A 21,784-nucleotide genomic window follows, 5' to 3' on the forward strand; every position below is an offset into this window, starting at 1 on the left:
AAGGTCAAAAAGGTGTCATGAACGTCCATTTACAGAAGGTGTTCGAATTGATGACGATTTGTATCAATGCAGTGCTACAATCTTGTTATCATGGATTGAGTGGTATTTCTTATCACTTCGGCACCTATCGAAGCACATGCTCTGACAATTCTCTCTCATATATCGTGCAAATAGTAAATAGTCGCCGAATACAGCGTATCCATCTAACGTGCCATTGACATGTAAACATCAATCGACGGTTTCGCAGTACAACACTAATAGGAACGGTAAGGCTAGTATCGTCGAATCAAGCGAATGTGAATGATGTAGAACAAATCGATATGCTTCACATTTCCGGAGAATGCCAACGAAATTCAATGCGAGCTAGAGACTTATACGCTGAAAGATATCCTCAACGTACTCACCCTACACATCGTACATTTAAATATGTGTATGATAAATTGAGAACAACTGGATCTTTAACGCACAGGAAACTTATCCGACAAAGGAAAATTACTAATGAGGAAACGGGAACTGGTACTATTTCCACTGTGGTTCGAGATCCTTGTGTTAGTCCGCGTCAAATCGCAAGGGAATCTGGCATGAGCCAGAGTACTGTTGTTCGTATTCTGCATCGCCGTAAATATCATCCTTACCATATCAGTCTCCACCATGAAGTAACTGGTACGGATTGATTGCGCCGCATTGAATTCTGCCTATAGGCTCAACTTCAGAGTCAGACTGATGACACATTTATTGATTTTATTTACTGAAGAGACTACATTCACGAACCCTGTAAATGTTAATGTGCATAACATGCATTATTGGGCAACTGAAAATCCATGTTGGCTGCGGCAAGTTGCACACCAAAACCCGTGGTGTGGGATTCTGGAGGTCAGAATCATAGGCCCCTATTTCATCGAAGGAAATCTTAATGGTTGTAAGTACACCACATTCGTGCAAGAAACGTTAGGTCTGTTATTGGAAGAAATACCTTTAGGGACAAGGAACAGAATGTGGTATCTGTTCAACTGTGTGTGAAATCTTATGGGACTTAACTGCTAAGATCGTCAGTCCCCAATCTTACACACTACATAATCTAAATTATCCGAAGGGCAAACACGAACACCCATGCCCTAGGGAGGACTCGAACCTCCGCCGGGACCAGCTGCACAGTCCATGACTGCAGCGCCTTAGACAGCTCGGCTAATCCCAGTGCGGTATCAACACGATAGATGTGTGGCACATTTTTCGTTGATGGCCAGAAATGAGTTGCAGAGACAATTCCCAAATCGTTGGATTGGACGCGGAGGAGATGTGTCGTGGCCGGCTCGTTCGCCAGACTTGACGCCTCTAGATTTTTTCTTGTGGATATTCGTAAAAGACACTGTTTATAAAGACGTTCCAACTACACCTGAAGATATAAGAGAGAGAACTGTCAGAGCATGTACTTTGATAAGTACCGATGTGATAAGAAATACCACTCAATTCAAGATAACTAGATTGCAGCACAGCATTGACACCAATGGTCATCACTTCGAACCCCTTCTGTAAATGGACGTTCATGCCACCTTTGTGACCTTGGTTGACCTTCAAAGACCTTACTGCTACACGTCATTGGATTCGTCTCGATAGCCGCTATCAGAAAATAAGTACCAAACTATAACATCCAATTTAAAAAAAAAAAAAAAAAAAAGTTGACCTTCATATCTCTGAAGCGACCTCACCTGCAGCAACAAAAAACAAACGTCATATTATGGCCCCCGTTGTCCCATGCAACATTTGTCCTACAAAGCTTTCAGCTCGTATCATACTTTCGGAGTTATTCTTGGTGGCAATAGTCAGTGACTCACCCTGTGTATCTAGCAAAATGACCACGATAGTAAAACCTGAGAAATTTGAGTTTACCAACAGTCGTTGCTACCTCGTACCATTCTCGAATTAATATGATAAAATGTGGGGAGAAAAGGCAGTGATACATGAAGTACATTTTGCCACACCCTAAGATGGCTTTCAGAGAATGGTTGCAGATTTGATGATATTTTCATCAATTATTCTGAATGTGCGTGAAGAGTAACAAGTGCAGACCATATTAACATATATTAAAATGAAGATTATTCAGATTAATAGTAAAATCACGCAAAAATAGAAGATGGCAATGAAGGAGTAGGGTCTGAATGTACTGTAGGGACGAGGTGAAGTTTAGAACAGAGGCGGTGTTAAGCAGAGTTACTTCAAAATGAAGTCACATGGTCACAGTGTGACAGATGTTTGTTATGTCTTCGAGGACTGCCATCACGCTCAACCTTCGCTCTTCGCTTGTTACTTGTACCTATGAAGCGTTACGTACTGCAAAGTGTTCACTGACCTCAGTAAGTAACGAGGCTTTCCCGAGCACGTCGGCTACGCACGAGATGTGAGCACGTGGAGTTGTGGACTGTGTGTACGCACTGCTCGCGCTTCTGTCCGCCGGGCCACTGCCGGCTGCGGAAGCTTCTCCAGTTATAACTCGGAGCGACATTGAGATGCGCAGCGTTACGTCATCGCTGCACACTCGCAATTATCACACCGCGCAAGATAGCCGAGATACGGGACTGTTCAGATATAGAGTGTTACCGTGGTCAAGGTACTGTCGATGGCTCGATGCTACAGTCTGACTGTCTAGAACATACAAGGGCTGACATGATATGACATGCTGTTGTGCAACAATATCGCGTTCTCCACTGAATAGGAACGCACTCACCATACAAACAGCAACTCTAACAACTGTCGTAGTATAGAAAATTGACGAAATGTTGCAGCTCCCAAACTGGCTGTTTAACAGAGGTAACTGTTGCAAGCCAGAGTTCTAGTGTTAGATTCGGATTCAGTTGTTCCGAATCTTGCTTCTTTGCACTGTATATGTCCACCTTCCCGGAAGTAAGGAGTGACTCGTGTAAACTACGTATACTTTTTCTTTCTTCCATGTCCTAGGGTATCCCATCTACATCTACATTTATACTCCGCAAGCCACCCAACGGTGTGTGGCGGAGGGCACTTTACGTGCCACTGTCGTTACCTCCCTTTCCTGTTCCAGTCGCGTATGGTTCGCGGGAAGAACGACTGCCGGAAAGCCTTCGTGCGCGCTCGAATCTCTCTAATTTTACATTCGTGATCTCCTCGGGAGGTGTAAGTAGGGGGAAGCAATATATTCGATACCTCATCCAGAAACATACCCTCTCGAAACCTGGACAGCAAGCTACACCGCGATGCAGAGTCTTCCGCTTGAGTTTGCTAAACATCTCCGTAAAGCTATCACGCTTACCAAATAACCCTGTGACGAAACGCGCCGCTCTTCTTTGGATCTTCTGTGTCTCCTCCGTCAACCCGATCTGGTACGCATCCCACACTGATGAGCAATACTCAAGTATAGGTCGAACGAGTGTTTTGTAAGCCACCTCCTTTGTTGATGGACTACATCTTCTAAGGACTCTCCCAATGAATCTCAACCTGGTACCCGCCTTACCAACAATTAATTTCATATGATCATTCCACTTCAAATCGTTCCGCACCCATACTCACAGATATTTTACAGAAGTAACTGCTACCAGTGTTTGTTCCGCTATCTTCACCACCCTAAATAACTGTTTGTCCAGATGCAAACTGCAAAATTTTTCAAGCAAATGTTCTTTAGCCGTCAGGAGGACATCAATAAGCATGATTGCCTTTGTTGTAGCTTTATTTTTTACAAAGATATGAACAGCCGTATGACTTTTTTAAATAGCACCCTGTACTTTTTATTCGGTAATTCATTTCCTCTCCTAAAGACCTACTCAAAAATGTATCACAGTGTACCACCCACTGAAGCACAACGTTATTGGCCGGCCGGTGTGGCCGTGCGGTTCTAGGCGCTTCAGTCTCGAACCGCGTGACCGCTACGGTCGCAGGTTCGAATCCTGCCTCGGGCATGGATGTGTGTGATGTCCTTAGATTAGTTAGGTTTAAGTATTTCTAAGTTCTAGGGGACTGATGACCTTAGAAGTCAAGTCCCATAGTGATCAGAGCCATTTGAACCATTTTACATACATGACTTTGAGCCCGGGATCAAAAACTCTTCCACTTGCTGGAGTTGTCAGAAAACAAATGAAAACCAAGTAAAAACATAACATAAAATTGACTTTGACTCTCCTGTACCACTGCCCAGAAGTAGAACATTCAAAGGTGCTCAAAGTGATGACCCTGGACACCGATACACTGGTGCACTCGTTGAACGAAAGAGTTATTTACTGCTTCCAGTGTTGCTTCTTGAAGAAAATTACAAGCAAGCATGATACGTTCCTGCATGTCCTCTGGAGTTGTTGGAATATCGCGATAGACAACTTCTTTAATGCATCCCCAAAGAAAAAAAATCCAGAGGATTTAAATCAGAAGACCTTGCAGGCCAAGTAACTGTTCCTCCTCGACCAATCCATCTGGCAGGATACCTTCGGTTCAGAACACGACGTGCACGCAAGGCATTATGTGCTGGACATCAAATGGTTCAAATTGCTCTGAGCACTATGCGACTTAACTTCTGAGGTCATCAGTCGCCTAGAACTTAGAACTAATTAAACCTAACTAACCTAAGGACATCACACACATCCATGCCCGAGACAGGATTCGAAACTGCGAACTTTGTGGTCGCTCGGCTCCAGACTGTAGCGCCTAGAACCGCACGGCCACTCCGGCTGGCTGCTGGACATCCGTCGTGTTGATACCACAGAAGCATTCTGGTTCTTAGCGGCACTTCATCCAGAAGAGGAGGAAGAATTCGTCTGAGGAAGTTGGCATACGCTGTGCCGTTTAGACTACCATTGATGAAATAAGGGCCAATAATTGTAGTACCAAGCAACCAACACCATACGTTAACTCTCCATTGACACTGATGTTCCACTTGTCTAAGCGATCGTGGGTTGTCACTGGACCAATAATGCATGTTTCTTGTATTTATCTGTCCTTTGTTTGAGGAGAAGTTCGGGTTGGCGAGGATTTGCTGCTGCCCCACTGACAGAACTGTACACGATTCTGGTAATCATTCTCATGCAATTCTTGATGTAGGTGTACGTGGTAAGGATGGAAGCGGTGACGTGTGAGAATACGATGTACACTGTTTTCAAGAATGACAATCTCGTGTTCAAGCTCTCATGTGCTCACATGTGGAATCATAGCAACGGAAGCGAGAACAGTAACTTCGGCAGCTTCATCTGTACGAGTGCTACGAAGATTGCGTTGTCGTGGGTTGAAACTTCCCGTTTCCTGAAGCGTCGCAACAAGACGAGAAAACATCCGTTGTAGGATATCGCTCTCTATACAGTTCCGCTACCTGCTACCTGGCTCTCTGTACAGTTAGGCTACCTGCTACCTGCGTAGCGTTTCGGCTACCTTCAATAATAACAACAACAACAATAAAAGAAACGTTATGTCGATGCAGTTTGTAGGAAGGACAGCCTTTACTGTATGCCTACCCTACACAACAGTACTTGACTAAACTACTGTACTAAATGTACCGGTACATAAGAAAACAGTATTGCAATTACTGATCTGCTAATTTACAAGTCCCCATAAATGCGTTGCATTTCTATCTTCTCTTCGTTGGTGTGCATTCTACTCACACAGCTCTTCAACTGACGATGGTTGACGGAATGACGGGTGTGCATTCTACTTATGTTTACGTATGTCCTCTGTCAACGTCAGCACGTGGATGTGTTCCATTACCCGAGTACCTGCACAAAGCGCTGGGAGCGTCAACGTCAATGTTGTGTTATGTAATTAATAACGTTTTGTTCAGTGAATGGTACACTTAGGAGAGGAAATGAATTACCGAATAAGAAATACAGGGCTCCATTTAAAAAAGTCATATCGATGTTCATATCTTTGTAAAAAAAAAAAAAAAAAAAAAAAAAAAAAGAGGAAGAACCTACAACTAAGGCTGGTTGATGTCCCCCTGATCGCTAAAGAACATTTGCCATTTGCTTGAAACATTTTGTACTTTGCATCTGGACAAAAAGTTATTTAGGGTGGTCAACATAAATGGGATACACTGTACACTACTAGTAATATACATCCATTTTCAAGTCATAGTGTCTGGATTTATTTCAGCAGTAGCCTAACACCCTGCGTTGCCAGAGTATGTATTTATTCCAGTCTAGTCCATCTCGTCCCCTCTCTCTCTCTCTGTCCACCTCTTCTTCCCCCCCCCCCCCCCCTGTCATTCCATCTGCACCTCCACCTCTGTCCATCTGCTCCTTCCCCTCCGCCCATCTAATCCTCCCACTGTGTCTGCTTCTCCTCTATCTGTCTGCTCTTCAACGAGCTCTAATTCCATCTCCTCCTACCATTCTCCCTGTTCACTCTCCTCTGTCTCTGTCCATCTACTTTTTCTCCCTCTCCATCTGCTGCCCTTCTCTCTGTCCACATCCTCCTATCCCTCTCTGTCCATCTCTTCCTTCCCCCCTCTCTGTCTATATCCTCCACTACGTCTCCTCCTCTTTCCTTTCTCTGTTAATCTCTTCCTACCCTCTCTCTCTGTCCATCTCCTTCTCCTTTCGTCCATTTCTCCCTGCCCCTCTCTCTGTCTGTCACCTCCTCCCCCTTCTCTGTGCATAGTACCATCATTTTCACCCCTACCCTAATAGGAGGTACATATATATATATATATATATATATATATATATATATATATATATATATATATATATACTCTGATATTTTCTCTGTTAGCCATTTAAATATTCTGGTGCAAAGCAGACACATTATCCTTAGAACATTATCCTCTGCTATTTTTCATCGTCATTTTATATGAGCTAAAAAGACACTATCATCTAACTCCTCAGTTCACAGTTCGGCGTGCTTCTGTATTGAAATTATGACAGTTCGGCAAATTGCGCGTCGATGATGATATGATGATGAGGACAACATAAATCACGTCTTCTGCTATCCACTTACTAAACAGCTTACTTTCCAAAAGAATTCAGCAATTTGTTGTTCCTCGCTGAACTAGTTAAATATTAGCATGTTCCGAAACGACAAACGACTCTGTCCTTCCTTATCAAACATTCTCTGTGTCTGCTGGTTCGCCTGTTTGCTTCCACCACTTCTACGATTTGGTGTTCTTCCTTTCGTAAATGGCATTTGATAAATGTCTGCATGTCTGTTTGAAGAAAGAGACATTATAAAATAAGTATAACAAGCCTAAATGGGCAAAATGACAACAATACTACTAACAACGAACACGTTTGATTCATTAGCCCTGTTGTGCGAATCCAAGAAAAGTTGCGAGCAATAGGACTATAAACAGTGTGGTACATGCAGGTCTGGATCGGTACAGGTGTGTGTATCGATAGCCGAGATGGTCAAAGCGAACGTCCGTGATATACAGGAAATCCGGTACAAACTTTCGAGTGTCATCAAAAGGTAATATTTCTGTACTTAATACAGATGATTCGAAGGATCAATCGTGTTAAGCCGATAAGATTGTAGAAAAGAAGGGAGAACATAGTGAAGGTGTCACATCTCCAGTTACTTTTCCTTCGCCGGCCAGAGTGGCCGAGCCGTTCTAGGCGCTTCAGTCTGGAACCGCACGACCTCTACGGTCGCAGGTTCGAATCCTGCCTCGGGCATGGATGTGTGTGATGTCCGTAGGTTAGTTTGGTTTAAGTAGTTCTAAGTTCTAGGGGATTGATGACCTCAGAAGGTAATTCCCATAGTGCTCAGAGCCATTTGAACCTTTTTGAACTTTTCCCTCCCTGCCAGACTACAAATAGCTGCTAGAGATAACTGCACAAGCCAAAATTATGTATAAAATAGTTACCGCTTCTCAAATATTTAGGGTGAGATGCAATAACAACAGCGTCCAGTGTGTATTTGTATGATAGTTACATTTTTACCCCTGCGACATAAAAAAGACTATGGATGTTCATTGTAAATGTTGGCATTTTATTCTTCATATATGCCCCTAATATAATTATTAATAACCAACACATCACACGCCCAAGAACTTCGAAAGTTGATGTACAAATAGTGTTCAACAATTCAGCAGAGAAACTTTCTGTAGAACGACCATCGCTACTGTAATGAATTAATGGTTCTAAGACGTAAACACAACAGCAAGCCGGGGCCAGTAACACCTCACAGAATTGTTAATCACATCAATCTCCATATTGTCTGCGTTGTTACAGTTCGGTGGAGACTGAAAATATCAAATATTTCACAAAGCAGTCCGCATTTCACATCTGCTACCATATTTCGGAGCTACTGACAATTCTTCATCTGCCATACAGCTACATTTGATGGAACATTATCTTGCCTAGAAATGTTGCATATAAATCGAACTGATTATGGCGTCCTTCTGTTGACAGCTTTATCAAATCGTGTATTTTAAAGCACACAACTGTTCCAGGTACGAGGAGGCACTACCAGGCTACCTTTACTGGGCATAATATTTATGTGTGTCTTTCTTTCAAAAAATCGTTTGTTGTAATCTCTCTGTCGATCTATGTGAGGTTGTTTGAGAGCTGGAAGTTGCATATTTTTTCTCACGATTTTTTTGGAAATTTAGAAAGAGCTCTTACTGGTCAAACAATAAATACTCGATCTTTTAACTAATTTCAAAACAGGTCATTATGTTATACATTCAAGAACCTTCCAAGCTTAGTTACATGTTTTACATTAATCTTCCTGTGGTGTCACCGCCAGACACCACACTTGCTAGGTGGCAGTTTTAAATCGGCCGCGGTCCATTTAGTACATGTCGGACCCGCGTGTCGCCACTGTGTGATCGCAGACCGAGCGCCACCACAAGGCAGGTCTCGAGATACGGACGAGCACTCGTCCCAGTTGTACGGACGATGTAGCTAGCGATGCACACTGACGAAGCCTCGCTCATTTGCAGAGCAGATAGTTAGAATAGCCTTCAGCTAAGTCAATGGCTACGACCTAGCAAGGCGCCATTAGTAACATTGCATGTATCTAAAGAGTCTCACTTGTATCGCCACAATCTCCAGATGTACCAAAAGGATGGATTAAAGTTAAGTATTCCAGAAGCTACGTACTTTTCTTTATAGCATTCATTACGTATCCTGTTTCAGACCTCACGCCATCCTGCTTTAGCTTAGCGCGTGCCTTTCGGCTTCCTCTCATTGTGTCTAGGCTGTCTTGTCTAGACACAACACTTCCCATTGCATGAGACCGCATCAGTGTTCGTATTCTACGCTCTTGAAGTTATTTACAGCATCGATCAGCCTCAAAGTACCGTTAACTCTGCACGCCCGGCTAACCCGCGATCTAACGCGCTGCTTCCCGAGCGGGAAGGCGTGCCGGTCCCCGGCACGAATCCGCCCGGTGGATTAGTGTCGAAGTCCGGTGTGCCGGCCAGCGTGTGGATGGTTTTTAAAGCGGTTTTCCATCCACCTCGGCGAATGCGGACTTGTTCCCCTTATTCCACCTCAGTTACACTATGTCGGCGATCGCTGCCCAAACACTGTCTCCACGTGCGCGCACACCATAAATTGCTCTACCATGCAAACCATTTGGGGTACACTGGTCTGGTATGAGACGTTGCTGAGAGGGGGGGAGGGGGGAGGGGATGGAGGTCCACTGGGAGGCCGAACCGCACAATGACCCTGGGTTCGGTGTGGGTCGTCGGTGGGGTGGGTGGACTGATGTGGCCTATTGTGGTGGAGTTGTGAACCACGCACGGAGGGTTACGGCGGGATGAAGCCTCTCCATTGTTTCCAGGTTCCCGGTTCAATACGCACTCAAAACTATTGGAAGGCTTATCGCTGACGTTAAACAAGCTATTTCTGCAGATGATGATAAAATAAATATGAAACGACAGAAGCGAAAATATCCATTCGTGCTCTACCACTGTTGCCAATTTAACTGGATGGCAATTCTATCTCATGAATAACTGACCAGGGAATAAACTGCCGTTACAACGCACTCTACGTTATACCGTGATCAGCCTATTCCTCGGTTAGCTATGCCTGAATTTATCTCAACATTGTACAACAGGTCAATAGTTGTTCAAAACTTTATTAATCTGTTATGTTTTTTTTTTTTTTCTTCTTTCAATAAGTATTGAGTGTACTAACATCTTGTGTCATTAACAGAGAGATCCAACTGGATAGAAATTAATCAAATATGAAATTAATGAGAAAAAAACACGCCTTATAGCTCACACTAGGTTAAAGTGATGTTCAGGCGGAAGGCACTCCCACGTGTTAACGCAGCCTTTTTTAACTGAGCCTGACAGGTGTGGCCCCTATTACGTTTACAAACATTTTGAAGGATTTATTGCGGCTTATCATATTCACATCCAACAGATGTTTACTAACAGATTAAGCCGACTTTGTTGGAGAGAAATTGATAACGCCGCTTTCAGTACTGGTTAAATATATATACAGTGTTGAAATTCAATTAATGCATTGTATGTTTATGAACAGAATCAGAGAGACTAAACTTAACACTCTTCTCCACCTTCTGACTAGACGTTTATGGAGAGCCAAAGAATAGCGCGTTCGCTTTGATAAATATAATGTAGCGAGACCATATCTGTACCTCAACACTGGACTGATTCTCGAGACGGCTCCCCTTAAAATGTTTTTTTTCCAAATTATTTTAGGCTTGATAAGAAGGAGTGGTAAGTATGGTAAATTTCTTCGAAGTGGTGGGGAATTATATTAGACAACTTGGTTGTTGGTAAGGGTTAAAACGTTTCTGCTCACATTTTCATACAGATGCAACGTATAGTTGCTATATGTATACAATGTTATATGTACTATAGGCATGTTTTAGTAAATATAAGGAGCTCCATGAGTTACGTTGGTAATCATACAGCCGGTAGACGATCTTAAACTGAATACTATGAGTTTAGGAACATCTCACTGGTCAGATCTGAATATATCATGTGGTACGAGGTCTTACACGTATTGTGCCTGTGAACATTTTGACGACAGCTTCGTCGTCATTCTACCTTATTAACGTACAATTTACCTTTTTAAAACTGAAAAAAGTTTTATTTACGTATTCTGTTATAGTATGATCTTCTGTACTTTATATTTACATATTCTGTTACATTATGATCTTCCGCGCTTTATTACGACTTGCGTTACAATGTTGCGAACAGTTGTTTGTTTTACATCAGTTACAAAGCTTGCCTAAAAATAGTTCGTGGTTATGTAATTGCACTCAACAATGTAGGTCGCTAAGTGATACAGTCGGACAATCTCAATACACCTAAAATCAGGAGTTAATCGTTTGTGTTATGGTCAGCGACAAGCAAGATCATTTAGTGTTGTTTTGCTGATCCTATATTACATCCTGCTTACTAATTTTAAGTTGAGTCAGTACGTCCACTCACAGTATATTTATCTATCATGTTTCAATGCTTTCTAGTGAAGTTTTCATAGATGATTTAATGTTTCACCTTTTAAGGAACACGTGTGTGCTCTTCTTCCCCTCCGAGTGTTTCATTGTTAGGTTTACTGCTTCCACCGCTAAGCACAATGTCGATCTGCTTTCCCAGTCAACGTGTCATGACGTTTTGCGGTGTGGGATCTATAGAGTGTGTCAAAAAATATTGTTGTGCGAAAGATCTAAAGTTTATAAGTCTATAATAAGACGCATTTTACCACTTAAAATCAGGTATAACAATTCATGATCAATATCGAGTTAATCTGCATGTGCCACGATGGATAACAATTGTTCTTTTCGGTGCTTTGGTCGTAATACCATATAAATGTATTGTGGATTGCTACAAGACTGTATACACCGACGAGCCAAAGAAACTGGTACACCTGCTTAATATCGCGTACTGCCCACGCGAGCACGCAGAAGTACCGGAACACGACGTGGCATGGACTCGACTAACGTCTGAAGTAGTGCAGGAGGGAACCGACACCAAGAATCCAGCAGGGCTGTCCATAAATCCCTAAGAGTACGAGGGGGTGGAGATCTCCTCTGAACAGCACGTTGCAAGGCATCCTAGATTTGCTCAATAATGTTCACGTCTGGGGAGTTTGATGGCCAGCATAAGTGTTTAAAATCAGTAGAGTGTTCCTGGAGCCACTCTGTAGCAATTCTGGAGGTGGTGTCGCATTCTCCTGCCGGAACTGCCCACGCCCGCCGGAATGCACAATGGACATGAATGGATGAAGATTATCAGACAGGATGGTTGCGTACGTATCACCTATCAGAGTCGTATCTAGACGTATCAAGGATCCCACATCACTCTAACTGCACACGCCCCACACCATTACAGAGCCTCCATCAGCTTGAACTGTCCCCTGCTGATATGCAGTGTCCATGAATTCATGAGGCTGTCTCCATACCCTTACACGTCCATCCGCTCGATACGATTTGAAACGGTAGTCGTCCGAACAAGCAACATGTTTCCAGTCATCAACAGTCTAATGTCAGTGTTGAAGGGCCCAGGCCAGGCATAAAGCTTTATGTTGTGCAGTCATCAAGGTCACACGAGTAGCCCTTCGGCTCCGAAAGCCCACATCGATGATGCTTCGTTGAATGATTCGCGCACTGACTCTTGTTGATGTCCCAGCATTGAAATCGGCTGCAATTTGCGGAAGGGTTGCACTTCTGTCACGTTGAACGACTCTCTTCAGTCGTCGTTGGTCCCGTTCTTGCAGGATATTTTCCCGGCCACAGTGATATCGGAATTTGATGTTTTACCGGATTACTGATATTCACGGTAGACTCGTGAAATGATAGTACCGGAAAATCCCCACTTCATCGCTACGTCGGAGATGCTGTGTCCCATCGCCGTGCGCCGACTATAACACTACGTTCACACCATTGTAGCAGCAGTAACCGATCTAACTGCTACGCCAGACACTTATTGTCTTATATAGGCGTTGCCGATCGCAGCGCCCTATTCTGCCTGTTTACATATCTCTGTATTTGAATACGCATGGCTATACCTGTTTCTTTGGTGCTTCAGTGTATTTGCAGAGGTTTATGACATCACTTACCAAGCTTAACTGAACGAAAATAAAGCCTTGAAGTAAATAAACAAAAAGTAAGAAACACAGCTGCTTAGAGACGGTTCGCCGGCCGCGGTGGTCTCGCGGTTCTAGGCGCGCAGTCCGGAACCGTGCGGCTGCTGCGGTCGCAGGATCGAATCCTGCCTCGGGCATGGATGTGTGTGCTGTCCTTAGGTTAGTTCGGTTTAAGTAGTTCTAAGTTCTAGGAGACTGATGACCACAGCAGTTGAGTCCCATAGTGCTCAGAGCCATTTGAACCATTTTTAGAGACGGTTCCAGACGAGAGATGTTGACTTAAGACCTATCGTTGGCGCTGTAAGTTTTGCGAGCGGAATTTTCACGGAGTGTGAACGTTCGTATTCAGTGACAGAGTTGGAAGCGTTAGCGCTTATTGGGGCTTTAAGAAAATTGCAGTATTATCTGTAAAGTAGACACTAAAGATTTCTGTGTCCAAGCATTGTCATGTCTTTTCATTTGCAGGCTATTTCATGCACGACCAGCACGATGGTTTCTTTTTCCTCAACAATTTATTTTTGAAATTGCATGTGTAGGTGGAGTACAGAATACTGTTGCAGACGCGACGCTCTTTCATCTCTTTCGTGAAGTCCTAATGAGTTTGTGGGGCTTACTGAGCTAACATCTGACTTCCGCATTTTACTTATACATGATGGCACCCTCTGTTTCTATTATTTAAAGATGTGTACTATAAGATGCTGATCCCCGATGAAAAGGTATACAGCAAAAAGTTCAAGGAAACAGTGATAATGAACTACGTAAATAGTATACCTTATAGAATGGAATATTGTTTCACCGTAGCAAACGTAAATCCTCTTGGTGGTGCATATGCTTACCTGAAACGTGTGTAAATGATTCCATTAATTATACTCATCCGGCTTGGAGACATTATGTAGTTTCCAAGTGTATGAACAAAATTGTAGCCTACTGTTACTTTCCTAACGTGCAGCGTCGAGCTCAGCAAGTTTTGGAATCGTGTGTTGTTCACCAGGAAGCTAAACATTCGAATCAATCTTGTGTGATTGAATTACATCCCACACATACTTCAGAATCAGTATCCTTAGATCCTATGGGATCTTTTCCCCAGACTAGAGGAGATGTGAAGTATGTGATTGCATTATATGATCTCTCCACAAAATATCTTCGGCTGTCTACTACTAAGAACATAACATCAGCCACTGCCATCAAAAGTATCTCAAAAGACCACTTGCCTAGAGTTGGTAAACCAGCAGTTTTCTTAACAAACAATGCCTCGAATTTTACGAATGACAAGTGGATAACCATCTTGAAAGGCAAACAAATAAAGTACATTTTAATTTCTCAGTTCTATCTGGAAGGAAATCTCGTAGCAAGGATTTTCAAGAAAGCCAATATGTTTATCAGAACATATGTTGCTACAAAACAGACTAAATGGGTATAATACTTAGCTTAATTTGAGCAAACTGTAGATAATCTTCCACCTTCTTTCGTAGGAGTTACTCCAAGAAAACTGATGCTGTGTAAGTCAGAAGTGAACGAGTGGTTTAAACACTACCTCGAATACCACCTGACGAAGTTCCTCCAGAAGAAAAGGTTCGTCACGTCCTGATAACTTTAAGTAAAATGCAAGACAGAGGAAGGAACTATGTGATAAAAGACTACCACTCACATCTGAATATCAGATCAGAGAAGAAGTGCTACTTAGAACACATAAAAAATCAACTAAAGTAAAGAGGTTAAAATGTAAATGGCAGTTACTGTACTCAGATCCATATGCGATCTTTGGTATTCCACACCCAGGATATCATCTATTAGCATATTTAAACTCTTTATAGACACGATGTTCGTTCCCACAAAAAGACTTAAGAAATTTGTACTACGAGCGCTTATGGAATGTAAGCATTATTTTAGTTGAAATGTATATATAAAATGTGAAAAATTCATCCAATTTAGACGCTGTATATAGTGACATTAGTACCTAACATACAAGGAAGTGGTTGTGAGAAATTTATTTTCTAGTGATCTATACTACAAAGAGACTATGAAGAGAGCCCTTACGAAAAGACATGCATATAGAAAAATAAACTAATTTTGAACCCAAACTACAGGAAATATTACGAAATATTTATCTATCCTATAATAAAAATAGATACACTAACTGCAAAATGCATACCTTACTATTTACACGTTATTCACAGATAGGAAATTGAAAATGAAGGTAACCCGCTCCAGATGAGAAAAGAAAATCAAACCATAAATAAAAACATGTGATATCACATTGTTAACTTGTAAGCCACTTATAACCTTAATTGCTGAGAGAATCTCCAAAAAGGTAAGTATCACTGGTAACAAATGTATCCAATATTAGAGGATACTACTAGCTTATGATAAACACAAAAATTGCCGAGTAGACTCACAAATGTAAATCTGACCCAGTATACGTTTAATTTTCATGAGCGTGTACTGTTGCAGATCATTAAGGCAACATAGAGGAAGCAATGAAGAATAATGTGTACTCATACTGCACTGCTGATACTGTGCAATTATATAAATATGATCTGGGCTGACCTGTAGGGAACCCACTGCATGAAGGTAGGATTCCTCATGTCATTAGATATTCTGGGGCCATTGAGTAATATTTCGTAGATTATGATTATGTACCCTTTTCTATTCCTCCAATACGTCGCCATCTGTGGCGAAGCGAAGAAAATGTTTCAGACAAAACGTATGTAGATTTTGCCATAGAATCTTAATCTGCAATAAAAAATGGGGGTTCACATTGAAGATTTCAAAGTTGGCCCCCGCCATCCACCCACAGAGTAGGGGGTAGTGTGTGGTATCGTTGGATGTCCCTCTCCGAGATATACAAACTGCAATTATAGCTTTTTTTGATCTGATGTGTAGTTTTAGAGACTGTTTGGCTTTTACAGACGACATTGCCGTCTTAGCTAAATCTATAGAAGATGCTAAAGTGTAGATAAATTTTCTACAATAGACAGATTCAAAAGCAGGCCTATGTATATCTTTTTTTAAAAAAAAACTATATGACAGTGGGAAGAAGGTACCGAAATACATGGAAATTGATTACGGAACAATAAAAAAGATTAAAAAATTTAAATATCTTGGTGTAACAATACAACTAAATGCATTGGACAAAGAAGCTAACTTAGCAACGGCTAGGAAAATGGATGTAGCTATTCAATTTGAAAAGACATGTATAACAAAAAATCTATTTCCACAGCTGCAGAAGTCCAGCACTACAACATTCTCATTAAACCAGAATGCCTTCATGCTTCAGAATACTTTTAGGGATATTTCAATTCAATGTCATTAGTGTGTGTGTATGTGATCTTCATGTGCAACTAGTTGTTATAATTGTGGAGGAAGACGTTATAGTTGTTGGGCCAATTGCTACAGTTGTGGAGCAAATTGTTACAGTTTCAGAGGGCTCGTTGTTGTAGTTGTGGGACAAGTTGTTACAATTGGGGGCAAGTAGTTACAGTGTCAGGGGCAAGTTGTCACAATTGTGGAGCAAGCTGATACCGTTGTGGGACATGTTGTTACACTAGGGGCTAGTTATTACAGTTGTTTAGTAAGATGTTACAGTCTCAGGTAGCAAGCTGTTACAGTTGTAGGGTGTTACAGTCGTGGGGTGTATAGTTACAGTTGCAAGGCAAGTGTTACAGTTTCAGGGGATAATTTGTTACAGTTGCAAGGCAAATTGATACAGTCACAGGAAAAGTTTTTAAATTGCAAGGTAAGATGATTCAGTTTCATGAGGCAAGTTGATACAATTTGAGGTGCAGGTTGTAACAGTTGTGGGACAAATTGATTTTTTGGGGGCATGTTAATACACTTTTACGGCAAGTTGTTACTCTTATGGGACAATTTGATACAACACTGTAACAAGCCGATGAAGTTTTGAGACAAGTTAGTACTGCTTGTGTCTCCACATACACCAAAAAATTGTATGCACTATACCTGCATTTGCCTTATGATAATCATAATTAGTATATTTTATCTCTCTGATTCATATGTCATCTATCTCTGTGTTACTGTTTCTGTAACGAGAAAACAACATTATAGTATATCACAGATGGAATGAAAGGAATACAGTTTCCTTCAGTAACTGACCGCCCTCTCCAACTCATAAATGTTGTCTTGATTAGACCCATCTTTCAGACTATTCACTTTTACTTGTTCGAACAAGTCACAACTTGCTAGAACAAGTCACACCTTCCTCAGTCGCCAGAAAAACTAGATTTTATGATGTCTATGAATGGAACAACCTGCAAGCATGTAATATTTTGCTAAGTATGGGACAATGATTATCTGTAGCTGAATGTAAAATGATGACGTATGGGTCATTTGTCACAAGTTGCTGCGATTTGTTGTAGCGTAACAACCTGATTTTCCTTGTGAAAGTAGCATGAGTAATTACAAAAACAGGCAATCAGAGGTACAACACCAAAAGACAGAAGAAGTAATAGCTGGTTCTTCATTGAGGGAGGCTGTTAACAAATGTGGAATAAATTTCATGATGCTACTGCAGTTCTGTCAACAAATGAAAGCTGATCCCTCCAGTAATAACATTTATACATGGTGGTCCATTGATCGTGCCGGACCAAATATCTCACGAAATAAGCGTCAAAGTAAAAAACTACAAAGACGAAACTTGTCTGGCTTGAAGGGGGAAACCAGATGGCGCTATGGTTGGCCCCCCATTTTTTATTACATATTCGTGTAGTACGTAAAGAAATACGAATGTTTTAGTTGGACCACTTTTTTCGCTTTGTGATAGATGGCGCGGTAATAGCCACAAACATATGGCTCACAATTTAGACGGACAGTTGGTAACAGGTACGTTTTTTAAATTAAAATACAGAACGTAGGTACGTTTGAACATTTTATTTCGGTTGTTCCAATGTGATACATGTACCTTTGTGAACTTATCATTTCTGAGAACGCATGCTGTTACAGTGTGATTACCTGTAAATACCACATTAATGCAATAAATGTTCAAAATTATGTCCGTCAACCTCAATGCATTTGGCAATACGTGTAACGACATTCCTCTCAACAGCGAGTAGTTCGCCTTCCGTAATGTTCGGACAGGCATTGACAATGCGCTGACGCATGTTGTCAGGCATTGTCGGTGGATCACGATAGCAAATATCCTCCAAATTTCCCCACAGAAAGAAATCCGGGGACGTCAGATCCGGTGAACGTGCGGGCCATGGTATGGTGCTTCGACGACCAATCCACCTGTCATGAAATATGCTATTCAATACCGCTTCAACCGCACGCGAGTTATGTGCCGGACATCCATCATGTTGGAGGTACATCGCCATTCTGTCATGCAGTGAAACATCTTGTAGTAACATCGGTAGAACATTACTTAGGAAATCAGCGTACACTGCACCATTTAGATTGCCATCGATAAAATGGGGACCAATTATCCTTCCTCCCATAATGCCGCACCATACATTATCTCGCCAAGGTCGCTGATGTTCCACTTGTCGCAGCCATCATGGATTTTCCGTTGCCCAATAGTGCATATTATGCCGGTTCACGTTACCGCTGTTGGTGAACGACGCTTCGTCGCTAAATAGAACGCGTGCAAAAAATCTGTCATCGTCCCGTAATTTCTCTTGTGCCCAGTGGCAGAACTGTACACGACGTTCAAAGTCTTCGCCATGCAATTCCTGATGCGTAGAAACATGGTACGGGTGCAATCGAAGTTGATGTAGCATTCTCAACACCGACGTTTTTGAGATTCCCGATTCTCGCGCAATGTGTCTGCTACTGAAGTGCGGATTAGCCACGACAACACCTAAAACACATACCTGGGCATCATCATTTGTTACAGGTCGTGGTTGACGTTTCACATGTGGCTGAACAGTTCCTGTTTCGTTGCCGGCCTGTATGGTCGAGCGGTTCTAGGCGCTTCAGTCTGGAACCGCGCGACCGCTACGGTCGCAGGTTCGAATCCTGCCTCGGGCATGGATGTGTGTGATGTCCTTAGGTTAGTTAAATTTAAGTAGTTCTAAGTTCTAGGGGACTGATGACCTCAGATGTTAAGTCCCATAGTGCTCAGAGCCATTTGAACCTGTTTCGTTAAATAACGTAACTATCCGGCGAACGGTCCAGACGCTTGGATGATGTCGTCCAGGATACCGAGCAGCATACATAGCATTTTGATCACAATAGCCATACATCAACACGATATCGGCCTTTTCCGCAATTGGTAAACGGTCCATTTTAACACGGGCAATGTATCACGAAGCAAATACCGTCCGCACTGGCGGAATGTTACGTTATACCACGTACTTATACGTTTGCGACTATTACAGCGCCATCTATAACAAAGCGAAAAAAGTAGTCCAACTAAAACATTCATATTTCCTTACATACTACACGAATATGTAATAAAAATGGGGGTTCCTATTTTAAAAAACGCAGTTGATATCCGTTTGACCTATGGCAGCGCCATCTAGCGGGCCAACCATAGCGCCATCTGGTTTCCTCCTTCAAGCTAGACGAGTTTCGTTCTTTGTAGTTTTTTCGTTTGATGCTTATTTCGTGCGATATTTGGCCCAGTCACTATCAATGGACCACCCTGTAGTTACATATAATTGTACAGTTTAATTCGCTAAGAAAACGTTGATGTTAACTAACTGAGTGAAAATTTTAATGTGAAATAATTTTCAAATTTACCGTTGTCATCCTCAACAAACACAGAGACTCAATATCTAAAAGAACAATAAAAGCAATATTAACTCTTTCTGTCCCTTAATGGAGATATGTTATTCTTAGCTTCAGACCATGATCCAGCTGTGTCTAATGTCGGATACAAAAGAATCTCACCAGTTTTTATTGAAATTTCGAAGAAATATTCATGACAAGTTGTCATTGCTGCAAAAAAGGCAAGCTAAAATTAATCTGTGTTGGAAGAAGCATTTAAACAAATTCTCAACAACTGCAGGTAATGGGGAAGCTGTACTGAAAGAAGAGGCATAAGATAGGCCAAGAAGAAGAAGAGACAGACAATGAATCCACAGAAAACGATGTCCTTATGAAGGCAGAAAGTGGAGATACATTGGAGGAGAAGAAGAACAGAAGGATGATTATGATGATGAAGGTGATGATGGTAATGAAGGTAAAGAAGAGGATAATTGTGATGAGGAACATGACCTTCATGAGTGGAAGATTCTCTCTGGTTTCGGGCGGCTAGCTGAAGCACTAAAGACAGCCAGTTTTGCTCGTGAGATGAAGGTGGAGTTCAGCACCTGTAGTATCGTCGACAGAACCGACTGTGGTCCTTTCGTATAGAGCCGAGTGGAAGGTCTGAATCAGAGGCTGAGACGAGCCGCCTGAGCCTCCGATTCATACCTAAATATGGGTAGAGGTTATATTTGATAGCCGGAATAAATTACCGACCCCCCGACTCAGATGATAAACTTCTGAAAAGTTCAAAGAAATCTTGAGTGTCATTTCTGATAGGTACCCCAATCACACAATTACAGTTAGTGGAGACCTCGATCTACCCTCGATATGTTGGCGAAAATTCATGTTTAAAGTAGGTGGTAGGCATAAAACGTTGTCAGAAACCGTACTGAATGCCTTCTCAGAAATTTATTGTGAACAACCAGTTCAGGAGCTAACTCGAAGAGCAAATGGTTGAGAAAACATACTTGACTTCATAGCAAACAAATAATCATGACCAAATAAGGAGCACCTTCACAGATACAGGGATTAGTGACCATAACGTTGTTGTAGCTAGACTGATTTCAGAGTACCTGACGGCTCAACACAAAACTTTTGTCTCAAGTACAGATAGTGTTGAGGATCAGTGGGCAAAGTTCAAAACCATCGTACAATATGCATTAGATGAGTATGTGCCAAGCAAGATTGTAAGAGATGGAAAAGAGCCACCGTGGTACAACAACCGAGTTATAAAACTGCTACGGAGGCAAAAGGAACTTCACAGCAAACATAAACATAGCCAAAGCCGTGCAGACAAACAAAAATTACACGAAACGAAATGTGGTGTGAGGAGGGCTATGCGAGAAGCGTTCAATGAATTCGAAAGTAAAATTCTTTGTACTGACTTGGCAGAAAATCCTAAGAAATTTTGGTCTTATGTCAAAGCGGTAGGTGGATAAAAACAAAATGTCCAGACACTCTGTGACCAAAATAGTACTGAAACAGAGGATGATAGACTAAAGGCCGAAATACTAAATGTATTTTCCAAAGCTGTTTCACAGAGGAAGACTGCACTGTAGTTCCTTCTCTAGATTGTCGCACAGATGACAAAATGGTAGATATCGAAACAGATGACACAGGGATAGAAAAACAATTAAAATCGCTCAAAAGAGGAAATGCCGCTGGACCTGATGGGATACCAGTTCGATTTTACACAGAGTACGCGAAGGAACTTGCCCCCTTCTTGCAGCGATGTATCGTAGGTCTCTAGAAGAGCGTAGAGTCCCAAAAGATTGAAAAAGGGAACAGGTCATCCCCGTTTTCAAGAAGGGACGTCGAACAGATGTGAAGAACTATATCTCTAACGTCGATCAGTTGTAGAATTTTGGAACACGTATTATGTTCGAGTATACTGACTTTTCTGGAGACTAGAAATCTACTCTGTAGGAATCAGCATGGGTTTCGAAAAAGACGATCGTGTGAAACCCAGCTCGCGCTATTCGTCCACGAGACTCAGAGGGCCATAGACACGGGTTCCCAAGGAGATGCCGTGTTTCTTGAGTTCCTCAAGGCGTTCGATACAGTTCCCC

The 21,784-nt window shown here is 42.0% G+C and overlaps 1 protein-coding gene across 1 annotated transcript in view; it reads right to left on the reverse strand.

Annotated features, from left to right (window-relative positions):
• LOC126475030 (UDP-glucosyltransferase 2-like) overlaps positions 1–2,444 on the reverse strand; it is a 64,114-nt gene extending 61,670 nt beyond the window's left edge. Inside the window, exon 1 of the mRNA XM_050102573.1 lies at positions 2,348–2,444. The gene's annotated coding sequence lies outside the window, so the exon portion shown is untranslated. The remainder of the gene's footprint in view (positions 1–2,347) is intronic.
• Positions 2,445–21,784: the final 19,340 nt, after the last annotated feature.

The sequence above is a fragment of the Schistocerca serialis genome, chromosome 4 (assembly GCF_023864345.2).
Source record: "Schistocerca serialis cubense isolate TAMUIC-IGC-003099 chromosome 4, iqSchSeri2.2, whole genome shotgun sequence".
NCBI classification, from domain to species: Eukaryota; Metazoa; Arthropoda; class Insecta; order Orthoptera; family Acrididae; genus Schistocerca; species Schistocerca serialis.